This window comes from Fukomys damarensis, unplaced genomic scaffold (genome assembly GCF_012274545.1).
Source record: "Fukomys damarensis isolate Sample0158 unplaced genomic scaffold, DMR_v1.0_HiC HiC_scaffold_10, whole genome shotgun sequence".
NCBI lineage: Eukaryota > Metazoa > Chordata > Mammalia > Rodentia > Bathyergidae > Fukomys > Fukomys damarensis.
In genome coordinates, this window is record NW_022900922.1 from 16,497,722 (window position 1) to 16,511,313 (window position 13,592).

Sequence of the window (13,592 nt, forward strand, 5' to 3'; positions counted from 1 at the left end):
ATTCATTGATTTCATCTAGTCTCCATTTCAAATGCCACCCAAGCTGGTGGTTCCTGAATTTATCTCTTGCCTGGACTCCTCCCCCTCCCCCTCCCCCTCCCCCTTAAATTCTCTTTTTGGTACATTTTAGGCATACAATACATTTACATTCACCATTGGGAATTTGTACCTCTACATGTTGTATCTTGGTTCTTATTTTTCCCCTTTCTCCTGCCCTCCCTTCAACCCCTCTACACCTCTCTATTGGCAAAACCTTTGTTTCCACTTATTTCTTATATTATATTTTTTCCTTTCCCTTATCCCTCCTACTTCCCCTACCCCCTAGTACCTTTTCTTCCTATTTCACATTATTAATTATTTATTTTAGTCCTTATTTACACTTTCAGTTTCTCACATCAGAGAAACTATTCAGTATTTACACATGTGTGTCCTATTTATTTCGCTTAAGACTATCACCTTTAAGGGCATCCATTTAGCTATAAATGTATCTAATTTCCCATTCTTTATGGCTAAGTAGTACTCCATTTTATTTAAAAAAATTTTTTTGAGACGGTCTCACTATGTAGCTGAGACTGACCTGTAACTCACTACGTAGCTCAGGCTGGTCTTGAACTCACAGCGATCCTCCTGCCTCAGTCTTCCAAATGCTGGGGTTACAGGTATGTGCCACCATGCCCGGCAGTCCATTTTATTTTTTAAAAATCACATTTTCTTTATCCATTCTCCAGTTGATGGGCATTTGGGCTATTTCCAAGTTTTCGCTATTACAAACTGACCCACTATAAACATGGGTGAGCATATATCACTGGTGTGATTCTTTTAATTCTTTTGGGATGATACCAAGCAGAGGGATGGCTGGATCAAATGGGACCTCTAGTCCTGGTATTTCGAGGTATCTCCATATTGATTCCCACAGTGGTTGCACCAGTCTGCACTCCCACCAACAATGGAGAAGGGTTCCTTTCTCCCTAGCCTGGACTTCTGTATACAGCTGCTCTACTGGGATGTCACATGGGCTTCTGAACAGTCGGAAATCAAATACGCACTGTGTGTCTTCTGAAGCTTGCTGTCTGGTCCTTCAGTCGGTCCTCCTCGCTGTACCTCAGGGCACTGCCATGGGAGCCAGCCCTCTTGCTATGGGGCACAGCTGGCCTCCATCATTCCTACTGGGGCTCCTGCTTCTATCCCACATACTCTTCAGTCTCTTCTCAGCAGAGGCACTAGGCTAGTGGGCCCATAAAATGTAAAGAAAGAAAACAAAAAAATAAAGAACAATTCCCTTTAAAGCAGCCAGTGTAAAGGGGTGGTAGAAGAGACCATAAGTCATGCAGAGCCATACTCTGCTGAGGGCCCAGTCCCCAACCTGAATTCTCCCGCTTCCTCCTCCTCTGCTCTTGGTTCTGCTCGCCGGCCTCTTGGCTGTGCCTTGGCACAAGCTCCTTCCTCTCCCTGGCATGCTCATGTCTCTGGTGTCCACACAGCTCCCACAACCTCTGTGAGAGGCTCATGTGGTGCCTTGTTGCGAAGTCCGTCCCCGTCTGTGTCAAATAGCACCCTGCCCCCTTCCTTGCATGTCATAAGGCTGCTGTTTTACTCTGCCTCTCTCGTAGCACTTGTGTTTGTTACTTTTATCTTATTGCTGAGACAAAATGCCCAACATCCAAAGTTAGAGGGGAAGGGGTTTATTTGGCTCACAATTCATAGAGGTTTCAGTCCATAGTTGGCTGGCTTCAAGGCAGGGATGGCAAACAGACATCGCAGAGGAGAAATGACATGGCGCACACAGGGTAGCAAAGGCAACAAGAGCTCAACAGCCTCTCCTTGCTCCTTTTATCTTATTCAGACTACTTAAGGTGGTAGCACTTACATGCTTGATTCTAGTGCCCTCGAGCCTAGCATTGCATCATGAATCAACTCCAGCTTCACACACTCTAGATGAAGCCTGTGACCACGACCACATGAGGCCTTGGGATATCTAGACCCAAACCATAACAGCACGTAGCATCCCTTGACAGATAGGTACAGACAGCATTTGTATTTGGAGGAGGCATACAATAAAAGAAATTCTGTGTATGTTCTGACCAGTGTCACCCAAGAGTCCCCACCTTCCTGCGCCCACCCTGCCCATTTTAACAGGTCTGGTGGGGACTATTGGCATTTATATGGGTTACCATGATGTTCTCCAGAGGCGAGGGCAGGGATCTCCCAGTGTGTCCCTCACCTCTGGGCTTTGCAGTGGCTGTCATGTGCTCTCTCAGCTCCCTTTGCGCCAGACAGTAACAACTGCCATCTTGGTGAAGTGCACTTTTAATGGAGACAAGTGGCCTAACAGCTGGAGTCTCCTGTGTTTATTGATGTCCCTGAGATGGGGGGGCAGATTTGGGTCAGAGTCAGCAGAATTTCTATTCAGTTTTGAACTTGTGCAACTTGTTGCCAGGCCACAAATTCAGCAGAGCTCTGTGTGGTCCTTGCAACTTGCTGTCCTACCGTTTTGATGGAGCTCCATGGCCTGGGTTGCTCACATGGCAGATAGGGTGGGCTAAGTCAGATGTCACACAGCTGGCTCTCACTGAGGCTGGAGGACAATTGCAGCCTCTCTTGGCTCCTGGTGCCTTGTTGGTGTCTTTTCACCTCCACATACAGGTCCACACCCCACCTTCATCTCCACATAGTGTCTCCCTTTCTGCATCTGTGTCCGTATGTCCCCTTCGATAAGGACATAGGACATGAATCATGTTGGATGGGGGCCCACGACCTAATTTAACAACTTCATCTTAATTACATCTGAAAGACCCCATTTCCAAATAAGATTGCATTCGGAAGTACTGAACATTAGGACTCTAACATATGAATGAGGGGCACAATTTGACCCCTAACGCTTTCCATCACTGCTGTGTCTCACAAAACTGTATGCAGGACAGTGATCCCTGACATTGGTGCAGGCCCTACTGTCGCCTCAGAAGTGAGTTGCAGACTTCTGCAGAGCTCACAATGGGGAATCCCTTGGGGCCTGTGAAACATGAAGGTTCATGGATCCCGACTCCACATCTGGGCTAGGGATCCATAGCATCTAATGAACACAGGTGGTCCCTACACCTGGAGAATTCTGCTTGGGAAATGGTTTCACTGGAAAGACCGGGGGCCCAGCTGGGGAGAATGGGTGGAGAGAGGCTGAGGCCCACTGGAATATCAGATGTGGTGGGGATTCTGTACAGCTGCATGGGGGGAAATCCTGTATGGGGTGTATCTCTGGTGCTTTAGAAGTGTATGTGAGCTGGGTGTGGTGGCACACGCCTGTAATCCCAGCACTTGGGAGGCCTAGGCAGGAGGATTGCTGTGAGTTCGAGCCTGGGCTACACAGTGAGTTCCAGGTCAGTCTCAACTACATAGTGAGACCCTGTCTCAAAAAACAAACAAAACAAACAAAAAAGTGTATGTGGATTGGACATTTCAAGCTCTATGTGTATATATGATGTGTGTGTGTCCTGCACCCTTCACCTAGAGAAGTCATCCACAAACTCCATGGTTAGCCAGAGCTTTTTTCCCATCAAGGACATGGCCAGGAATCAGCAGGTGGGATTGCTGGTAGGAAGGGCAGCTGTGTGCCCCTCCTCTCTGCCCTGCTGCCTGCATCTTCTGCTGGTCTCGGGGAGTCATGGTTCAGAATTTTTCTGTGATTCCCCCATGACATAGAGGATTTCCTTCCTAAGCACAATCTGTCCAAGATCTTTCTTTCATCCACTTCCTATTCAGTTCCTTAGGAACAATTCAGCTCTGGTCAGAGAGAAGTTTAGAGACCAAGTTCTGAGGCCAGGGACCTAGTCTTTGTTCCTTGTTTTTCCTCCTTGAGCACTTCCCCAGGGCCAGGCATATCTCAGGTACCTAGCAAATATTTGTGGAACGAGCGAAGGAACTAGCGCTGTACCAGTTATGAGTGCACAGAGGAAACATCACACCCGTGAGTTCCCCCATGAGTCCATGATCTGTGTGAAGGTCACCCCCTGAATCCCAAGAAACAAAGTCCTCAGGAGAGGGGGACAGTGTGTATGGGGCTGTGGCATGGTCTTCCAGCCCTTTCTGAAGGGGCTAAGAGAATAAGACATTTTGTCCAAGTAAGGAGGGGCCCCTTCTGACTTAAAGGAGACTGGAAATTTGGTTTGTAGGAGAAGAGGTTTTAGGAATTGGGGATTCTTTGGGACCTGGTGTCCAGTGGGGCTTGGGATCTGAGTCTGAGGGGAAGGATCACCAGAGGCAGCAGCCCAGTGTGGACTCCCTCCCCTGCAGCCGGGAATGGAGCTGAACCCAGCCTGGACAGACCGGCTGCCCATGCTCACTCCTTTGCCAGGCAGATACATGGTCTGTCTGGAATCTCACGCTCCCTGGAGAGCTCTTTCAATTCTTAGTTTTCCAGGCATTCTTGAGATTTAAGGGCCGGGTAATCTCCCCACAGCTCACTAAAATCTATATGGGATGTGGATTTTAAATTACCCAGAAATCTGTGACAGAGACACTAGGAAATCCTGAAATCTCTCTAGATTGCCAAATTTGAAGATCCCAATTTCACATATAAAGCTAAGAAACATTCTTAAAGAAGTGTAACTAGTGTTTTTTGATTCTATGGTGCCCCCTGGTGGATTTACTGAGGTACTCCTCCAGAGGCTTGCTTTAGGCTGTGCTTTGGCGACCTTGGAGCTCCAGCGGAGACCTGGGAATTCGTACTCTGTATTCACCGAGACTTCTGTGTCTTGTCTGCCAAAGGTGGATGTGATTTATGAATGGGTTGTGGGTTAAACCGTGCTCCTTTGAAAGACGTGACCTCATTTAGAATGTGGGTTTTTACAGATATAATAAGGTGACGATGCAGTCTTAGTATGACTTGAGTCCTTGTGAGACACACAGGGCGGGAATGACTTGGGGTAGCTGAGGCAACATGGAGTGTGAAGGGCCCCAGCAACTGTGGAGCCCAGAAGAGGGCCTGGAAGATGGTCCCTCTCAGCCTCAGAAGGACTCAGCCCTGCCATGCTTCGCTTTGGACTTCCAGCCCCCATCCTGGTTCTGTTTTGATGGTTCTGTTGTTTACACCAACTGTTCTGGCTGCCCCAGCAGATGGCACAGATCAAGTCTAGATTGTGGATGAGGACCAGTTTGGGTCACAGTTGCCACAGAATACCCATGTGACCTTGGACAGATCAATCAATTTCTCTGAGCTCCGGTTTGTTGCTGTCAACCATGCATGCAAGGCCTATTATTGACGTTTCAGTCTTCTCATTAACTCTCTGGTAGAGAGAACCTCTAAATTCAGTGCCATCATTCACATAAGTATGCAGTTGCAAGTCTGCAGCCTTCTAACCCAGGGCAAAATTAGTCTGGGACAGTTTGGATTTGGCTGTGTGAAAACTCATGTGATAGCCAGCAACCAACATTCAATGACCAACACAGCTCAACTGTAGATGATTGGTCCAAAAAATCTATACCAACATTCTTGTCAAGACTGAAACAATCCCATTTATCAGAAACATTCAAATTCTCACTCTTTTTTTTCTGTGTTTGATGCAAATGTGTTATCAAGAGTCAATTTCAACCCTTCCACCAATTTATTCTCCAAAGAGTTTTCTGTCTAAGAGTATTGTCTGTGTTCCTTTTTTAGGTAAAATGTCCCCAGTTACAGACCTTGTGTTTGGTTTTTAGGTTGCCTGACACTTTCCAGGTATCAGTATATGCAGGTCCTGAAGTGGAAATTTCCTTTCTACCTCAAGACTTCAGGTCTATTTGCCTGAGCTAAGCCCATATCCCTGTTGAAGGCACCCTTGGTTGGTAGCCTTTCCTAGGTCACAGGAAGTTGGCATGTTACAGGTAAGTCCAAACTGAGAGCCTGCCACTCTGTGCCAGGGCAAAGCTGAAGGTCTCTTTCAAACCAACAGTGTCCATGCCTGTGTGGCCTCACTCACCCCAGACATATCTGCCCTCTTCTCTCTGTAGAGCTATCTTTTTACTGTCTCTGTCTCTCTCTCTCTCTTTCTATCCCCCGCTCTCTCCCTCTTCTTCCTCCCTGCTGCCCCTGACATTTTTGCAGCTGAGCTGGTACCGTTGCCTCCTCTTCTGATTCTCAGCAGCCCTCTCTCTCTTTTCCTCCCTGACTTATGCCCAGAGGTGATTTGTAGCAGATCCCTGGACAGTTATTAATTCTATTTAAACAAACAAAACCTTGGCACTTCTATGTAATGTAGGTAGATTTCAGTTTACACAAAATGCATTCCAAACTCTGCAGGACAGAAAGTTTTTCTTTAAACTTATCTTTCTGCTTTTGAAGGCAATTTTTGTTTATTGCCAAAAATTTGGATTTTTACAGTGCACCAAGGAGAAAATAATGATTGTGTCCTTCCATAGCCAGGGACAGAGGGACTGACACTGGACAGGTGCCCTCTGTCTTATGCACATTCATGCATACTCACTGCTGATACACACAGCACGTGTTATTTAATACACTGCCTCTTTCATATTAACATTCATAGTGAACATTTTCATGCTAGTATTTTCCTACAATGTATTTAAAACTATGGTTTCTGCTATATGAATATGTCAGATTTGATTTCGACTCCTCTGGCTTTGTAGTTGTTGGTTGGTATTTTGGTGGTACTAGTGTGAACCCAGGGCTTTCACACTGAGCTACTTCCCAGCCCTTATTCTATTTTTTTCCCACTAAGTTGCTAAGTTGCCCAGGCTGCGCTCAAACCTTCCATCCTCTTGCCTCAGCCTCCCACAGTAATGGGTTTACAGGTGTGCACTAACATTCATTCCAGATTACTCTTACTCAACCTTTATTGGACCTTTAAGATATTGAAACATTTTTTTACTAACACTATCATGGGGCTGGGCATCTGGTACCCAAAACTTTATCCACACCTACAGTATTTACTTAGCATAAACCCCTGGACACAGAACATCAAGATTAAAGGTATGCACAGTTTAAATTCCTGGTACATGAGCCAAATTGACTTCAAAACATCCACTATGACTTCCACTCCTGTCATTGATATTGGAAGATACTATTTCTCTACTCTAGCTAACACTGGTGGGCATCATTCTTTTCCCGTTACTGTACTATAATTTAATTGTTCTTATCAGCTTGAACAATCTGATGAGTCAGTCCCTTACAGGCAAAATGTCATCTATTTTGGTGAGCTTTCTTTTTTTTTTTTTGAGGGGGGGTGGGTAACTGGGGATCAAACTCAGGTCCTTGTGTTTGTGAGGCAGGTGCAGAACCATTGAGCTAAATCCCTGGCTCAGGTGAGCTTTCCATGCACATGAGAAGGATTGGGTTCTGTCATCATGGGGTGGCACACCCTGTTGGCTGGTGATGCTAAAATCTGTGTCCTTACTGGCATTCTGTGCACTTGTATATCAATTAGTAAGACATATGTTTTTGAATTTCCCGTAGTTTGAATTTGTCCGTTCTTCCTTTCTGTCAACTTTACTCCCTATGCTTGAGGCTCCATTATTAGGAGCACACACATTTAGCCTTCTTATATTTTCTCAAGGCACTGATCATAATCATGATGTAATGTCCATCCTTATGCATCTCCCGGGGCTTGTGCTGGCATCTGCTCCACTTACCCTTCATGACTCTTCCTGCTTGGTGACAAGCTGATGGCAGAGCTCAGGAGCCAGCTACTCTAGGGATTCTGGGCTTGTGAAGTTTATGTTTAACACCCTTTTTCTCTGACTTCTATCCTCTTAAGCTCTAGGAAGCTGGTCTGCAGGTATTTGGCTTGCTGAAAATCATATAAATGGAACTTTCCTCATTACTTCTCTCTGGTACGCAGGTTTTAAAAGTGAGAATTGGTGGAATGCCTGGGACAGCTCTGGTTCACCTACTGTCTGAGGGTGACTGTTACTTGTACCTGAATTCACTTACAAAAAGATCGCAGGTTTATTAGATGAAAAATAATATGGCTACCTGAAGTTGAAAGACCTTAAATTCAGTTTTTCGATAGCTTAACCTGTTTTCTCACCTGTTAAAGGAGAGCAGTGCTCATAAATGTTATGAAGCACCTGAACTATTAGGATGGGCTTTGAGCTACTAGAAGAAAGCTGGTGTGGAGATCCCAGGTGCTGCTAGCATTGTTATTAGGGTTTTTATTAGGCTCATTAGCCTGTGACACATGTAACCTAACAGGCACTAGCTAACATTTTGTTAGGATCATAATTTTTACATCTAATAAATTATGGATTCTTTGAGATGCCCTCCCTTTTTCTGAAAATGTTAGTCTTTACCTCTTTCATTTTTTCTTCTTCTGAGTTCCCTCCTCTACAGCCTAACCTTGCTGCACCTCTCTGTGAAAACCTCAGTAAAGACAGGGGCTGGGGCACCTGCTGGGACCAGGTCTGGCACAGGATGAACCCTAGTCACCTCCCTGTCTAGAACAAGGGTTGACATCCCTTTTCTGTGAAGAGCCAGAATAAGTGTTTTTGGTTTTGTAGACCTATAGCAAATACTCGTACCTGTCTCTATAGCCCCTCAAAACAGCCACTGAAGTAGTTAACAAATTGAGTGGCTGTGTTTCAATAAAGCTTTATTTACATAAAGGCCCTGGGGCCAGCATTTGCTGGGTTCTCTGCCCAGGGACTGTCTCAGTGCTGATCTGGCCTGGGCTATCATCACCATAGCCTTCTTGGCATAGAAATAAATATCAGGTGTGGGAGTGTCTTAGGTACTTTTCTCATTGCCAAAACAAAATAGCTGACACCCAAAGTTAAAGGAAGAAAGGTTTATTTTGGCTCACAGTTCATAAAGGTTTCAATCCATAGTTGGCTGGTTCCAAGGCAGGGTGGCATGGCAGATGGGCCATCACAGAGGAGAAAAAGTTCATGACAGGTAGAAAACAGCAAAAGCAGCAACCAGGAACCAGCAAGCACAAGTGACCAGCAACAAGCCTCATTCTGTCCCTTATATACCTTATCCAGGCTACCTGCCCTTAGGGTGAGTAACATTTATACCCTTAATCCTAGCACCCTTAATCCTAGCACTGGACCATGAATCAATCCCAACTCACCTACTCTAGATCCAGCCCACCTCTGAAAAGCCCCACCTATGACCACTTGAGGCTTTGAGGGTACATCTAGACACAGCCACAACAAGGAGATAGGTTACCACAGAGGATGTCTTGGATTCCTTCCTCAGGGCCCAGACATCCCTTATCTTTTTTGGCAAAATGGATTTTTTTTGAGGGGGAGACGGTTGATGACAGCTGGGTATGAGTTTGTTCCTTATGAAATAATCAAAGAAAAGACACACTAAGTGTTGACTCATCAGCAGGTGTCACTTAAAAGATGGCAGGAAGTGCCTGGTTCCCAGCGTCTGTGCTGGCCCTTCTGAGGCCTCTCACCTTCACACTGCTGCTCATGTGTTGTGGCCACATTTGCCTTCTCGGGGGGGAAAAATGAGAGTTCCTTTGTTCCTTGTGGTGCGTGGTCCTAGAGGAGCCAGGGTGGCATGGGGTTCATAGGAGCATCTGGGTGTCTGTCACACCCGGTAGGAGTGGACCGTGCTGGGGTGGCAGCCCTGCTCAGCCTCCCTTACAGTTAGAAAACCCTAGTCCTAGCCCTAGCCCTAGCCCTTCTGTTCTAGTTCTGGTCCTGACCTTCAGTGGTTTTGCTGGTCAGCTCACAAGGTCTCATACAGCCTCAGTTGGGTCTCCTGTGTGTCCTCCTGCTGTCCTGTGTTGTCACAGAGCCTCATTCTGTTAGTAGCACAGAGGCTGTGCTGATTAATGCAGCACTTCTAGACCTGTCGCTGACTTTGCTGTCATTGTGTCCTTGACACTGTCTGTGTGCATACACCTAATTACATGTGTATTCCCACACTCTGTGTGGGGTTTGTAACTTGCAGTTTGTTTCAAAAAGCACTGCAATATTTTTAATGTCATTTAAGGGTCCCACTTATAGCATTTAAAATAGATAAATATACTATGATTTATTTGATCACCTTTGATAGGCTATCAGATTTTTATGTAAAAAATAATACTGTGCTGAGCTTTTTTTTTTTTTGGTACTTGGGGATCAAACTTGTGCTTGCAAGGCAGGCAGCAGAACCACTGAGCTAAATCCCAGGCCCTGTGCTGAACTTTTGGAGTTGTAATCTTTACTTGGATCAACAATATTTTCTTTGGGTAATTCTGGAAAGAGGCAGTGGGTGTATATAAGTTAAAGCATTTAATAACTTCCTGCCCAAATGCAACCTGGCCCTAGTGTGTGAAAAGGCTCACTTCCCCTTTCCAACACTGGACATTAAAAATTTCAAAAAAATACCTTTGTTCAACTGCTAAATGAAAGATGATATATAGTTTTGCTGCATTGATTTTTTTTTTCCTGTATTGGGAGCATGGACATTTTTATATGCTTATTAGCTCTTTTGTGAATCGGTGGCTTTCTCTTTAAATCACAGCCTGATGGCGTGGGTCACTGCACCTTTTGGAAGGAAGTGAGTGGATCCGGTTTCCTCACCCTTTGGAATGTATACTCTGCCCCAGGCAGGTACACTTGCAGCTGTCCCAGGATAAGGAGATCTGTTTCTAATTCCCAAGGTCTGTCCACCGTTCCCTGGCTGGCCTGAAAGCAGAGGGTCCTGTGGTCTCAGATAATAGAACCAGCAGGGAAACTGGATCGTAGGAGGCATGGATGCTAGGAGGCTCATACATCCACCATTGCTGACCACCCACAGCTGAGGGTACTTGGGGTCTCACACAGACATGGAATTCTTGGATCAGTGTGCAGGTGTGTGTTTAGCTTTAGATAATGTCAAACAACTTTCCAGAAAAAACAAAAAGGAATTTACACTCCAGCCAGCGGTGTATCACAGTACCAGTTGCTTTAAATCTTTACTGACATTTGGTATTCAGTCCCGTAATTTTAGTTGTTCTGTTAGGTTTCATATTTCTTTAATTTAATACCACATATAATATTAAAATTATTTTTTTCAATTTTTATCTTGTTTAATTAAAAAAAAATCTTTTTACAGTTAGGTGTAATTCCAGTTCTTAGGAGGCCACAGCAGGAAGATAGCAGAGGCACAGGCAATTTAGAGAGATCCTGTCTCAAAAACAAAAGAGTTGGTCATGGTGGTGCATGCCTGTAATCCCAGTACTCCGGAGGCTGAGGCAGGAGGATCACTTGTGTTCAAAGCCAGCCTAGGCTACACAGTGAGTTCAAAGCCAGTCTGAACTACATAGCAAGACCCTGTCTCAATAAAATCAAAACCAAAAAACCTTTTAATAACTCCTTTTTCTGACTCATAGATACAATACTCTATTTTCAGTATTTTATAGAACATTTTACATCAGCAGAGCCTGGGTATATCCCCCCTATAATTCTACTTCCCTCTCAGCTTCACGCGTGGTTCCCCCTTGAACACATAGGCACGTGATTCTGACAGTGTGTTGTCAATCAGCCTGGGGAATGGGATTCCAGACCGCATCCAGAGTTTTGCCTCAACCTGCTTTATTCAGCTGATATAAGCTCTATACAAATTGTTCTTCAATTTCCTTTCTTTAGTAGTCAGTTTAGTTACAGTAAAGAAAATAGCTTTGTAGCCAGACTGACTAGGCTCAGATCCTGGCTGCCCGGCTTATTGCTGGATGCCCTGGGCAGCTGATTCTCCTGCCAGAGCTCTAGGCAACTCCTCTGTAGAGTGGCGGGTAACAAACCTAGTTCTTGGCTTGTCAGCTGATCAGTGAAGTCACACATGCAGTGTGTAGCGTGAAACACGTACTTGGTAAGCACTTCCATGCTGGAGGCAAATGCACCAGCTGTCCCTTTAGCAGATTTTCCTCCTTATTCCACAAAGCTGCTGACCTTGGAGCCTATCTTCCTCATCTGTGAGCTGTACCTGCTGATTGGCAAGAAACTCAAACTACCCAGCATTGAGTAGACTTCATTTTACTATTGCTTTACCTGAAACACCCGATGGGATGCCACATAAACTCCATCTTTTGGTGCTCAGAGTGTCACCAGCCAGGCAGTGGCCCAGCACTGGTGATTTTGAGAGCCATCTGTTTGTGTGCTCTTTTTTGGGCCACACTTTGTACACATCTCTCTAGCACTCAACCATTTAGGTCTGTCCTCAGGAAGGGGACACTGCTGGCCAAGCAGCCCTGTAATGGGCCTGAGTTATATTGTGGAGCCAGCTTCTCATCCCACAGCCAGAGACTTGCCCTTCCTACCGGGGTCAGGCTGCAGGAGACCAGTCCACTTGAGCCAGGACTCTGATATACAAGCACTTTGAAACTGAGGCTGAAAATTCAAGGTTCCCTGAAATGTTCACAACTGCCAAAGAAAAGGCAGTGACTGTTGCAGAAGGCAGGACTGCAGTATCTTGGGGAACATACTAGGTACATGTCACAGCAAAGGGACAGCCCCAGACAGCTACCTCTTCTCTTCTACCGGGGTCATTCTGGGCTCTACATGGTGACCGCATCTGTCTTCTGCCTCCAGCCACTGGGCCAGGTCACTAAATGGCCTCAGGCCAGTGTTCTCCAGGGTCCCATCACAATCCCAAATGCACCAGCTCTCTCCCTTCAGTTGCTGGCTCCTGGGCCCATTCCTCCTGTTTCTGTTAGTGCGGCCACCATGTGCTCAGGCCATTCTTCCCGTGGTGCTCAGGAAAGATGCATCTGTGGGTTACATGGTAGTCACCACATCCAGGAGCCTAGTATTCTCCTTCACAGTACGGGATCTGCATCAGGATAAGGACATCATTTCCTGGCTCCCTTTGTCCCTGGGGACACACTAAGTAGAGAAAAACTGTTGGGTGACAGGTAGGTCACACCCTCAAGCGAAGGACCCTGATCAACCACCCCTGACCACTCCTGCTGCCCAGAACATGCAGAAGGGAGAGGAGCTGGCACCATGGAATAGGCAGAGCAGCCAGAGGAGGGAGCAACACCGTGGGCCTGTGCAGCAGCCAGTTGGGGTTGGCCGCGCTTGTTTGTCACACAAGGTGATGTGTGCATGGACTGTACCTGGAGAGTGGAGCCATCTCTTTCTAGCTGCACTTACTGGGGTCTCTGTTAGAGTATGGAAATGTCCGGGAGAGGTCACACTTGTCCAGCCTCAGGCACTGGGTCTCAGAGGCTCTCTCTGCTTGCAGGATTTGACTCAGCAGAAGTTGGATGCTAAGATGAGGTGGTCAGGAGAGCCTCTGCGAGGGTTCCACTATGTGAGCTGGACACTCGGAAGCTCTTAATGTCCATAGATCTTGCTCCCCTCCAGTCCTCCACGATCACCTGCCTTGGATCTCTTGGATGGAGACGTAGCTCATCTGTCCCTGTCCTGTGTGTCCAGATCATTGGAATCTGGTTCAGTTCTTGCCATGGTTCTCTCCCTTCCTCTTTCCCATGCTTTTCATGCCTTCAGGCCAAGTGATACAGGGGTTACAATACCTTCGTTTGCTCCTCACATATTCTCACGGGCCGCTCAACTACTGATGACCTTAGCTGACCTCACTGTCTCCCTCTCTCTCTCTCTCTCTCTCTCTCTCTCTCTCTCTCTCTCTTTCTCTCCCCACCCCCCTCGCTCCAAGCACACTCACCACCTTC

General features: G+C 46.2%; 1 pseudogene; it reads right to left on the reverse strand.

The window, feature by feature from the left end:
* Nucleotides 1–5,189: 5,189 nt before the first annotated feature.
* LOC104860766 overlaps nt 5,190–13,592 on the reverse strand; it is a 12,825-nt pseudogene continuing 4,422 nt past the window's right edge.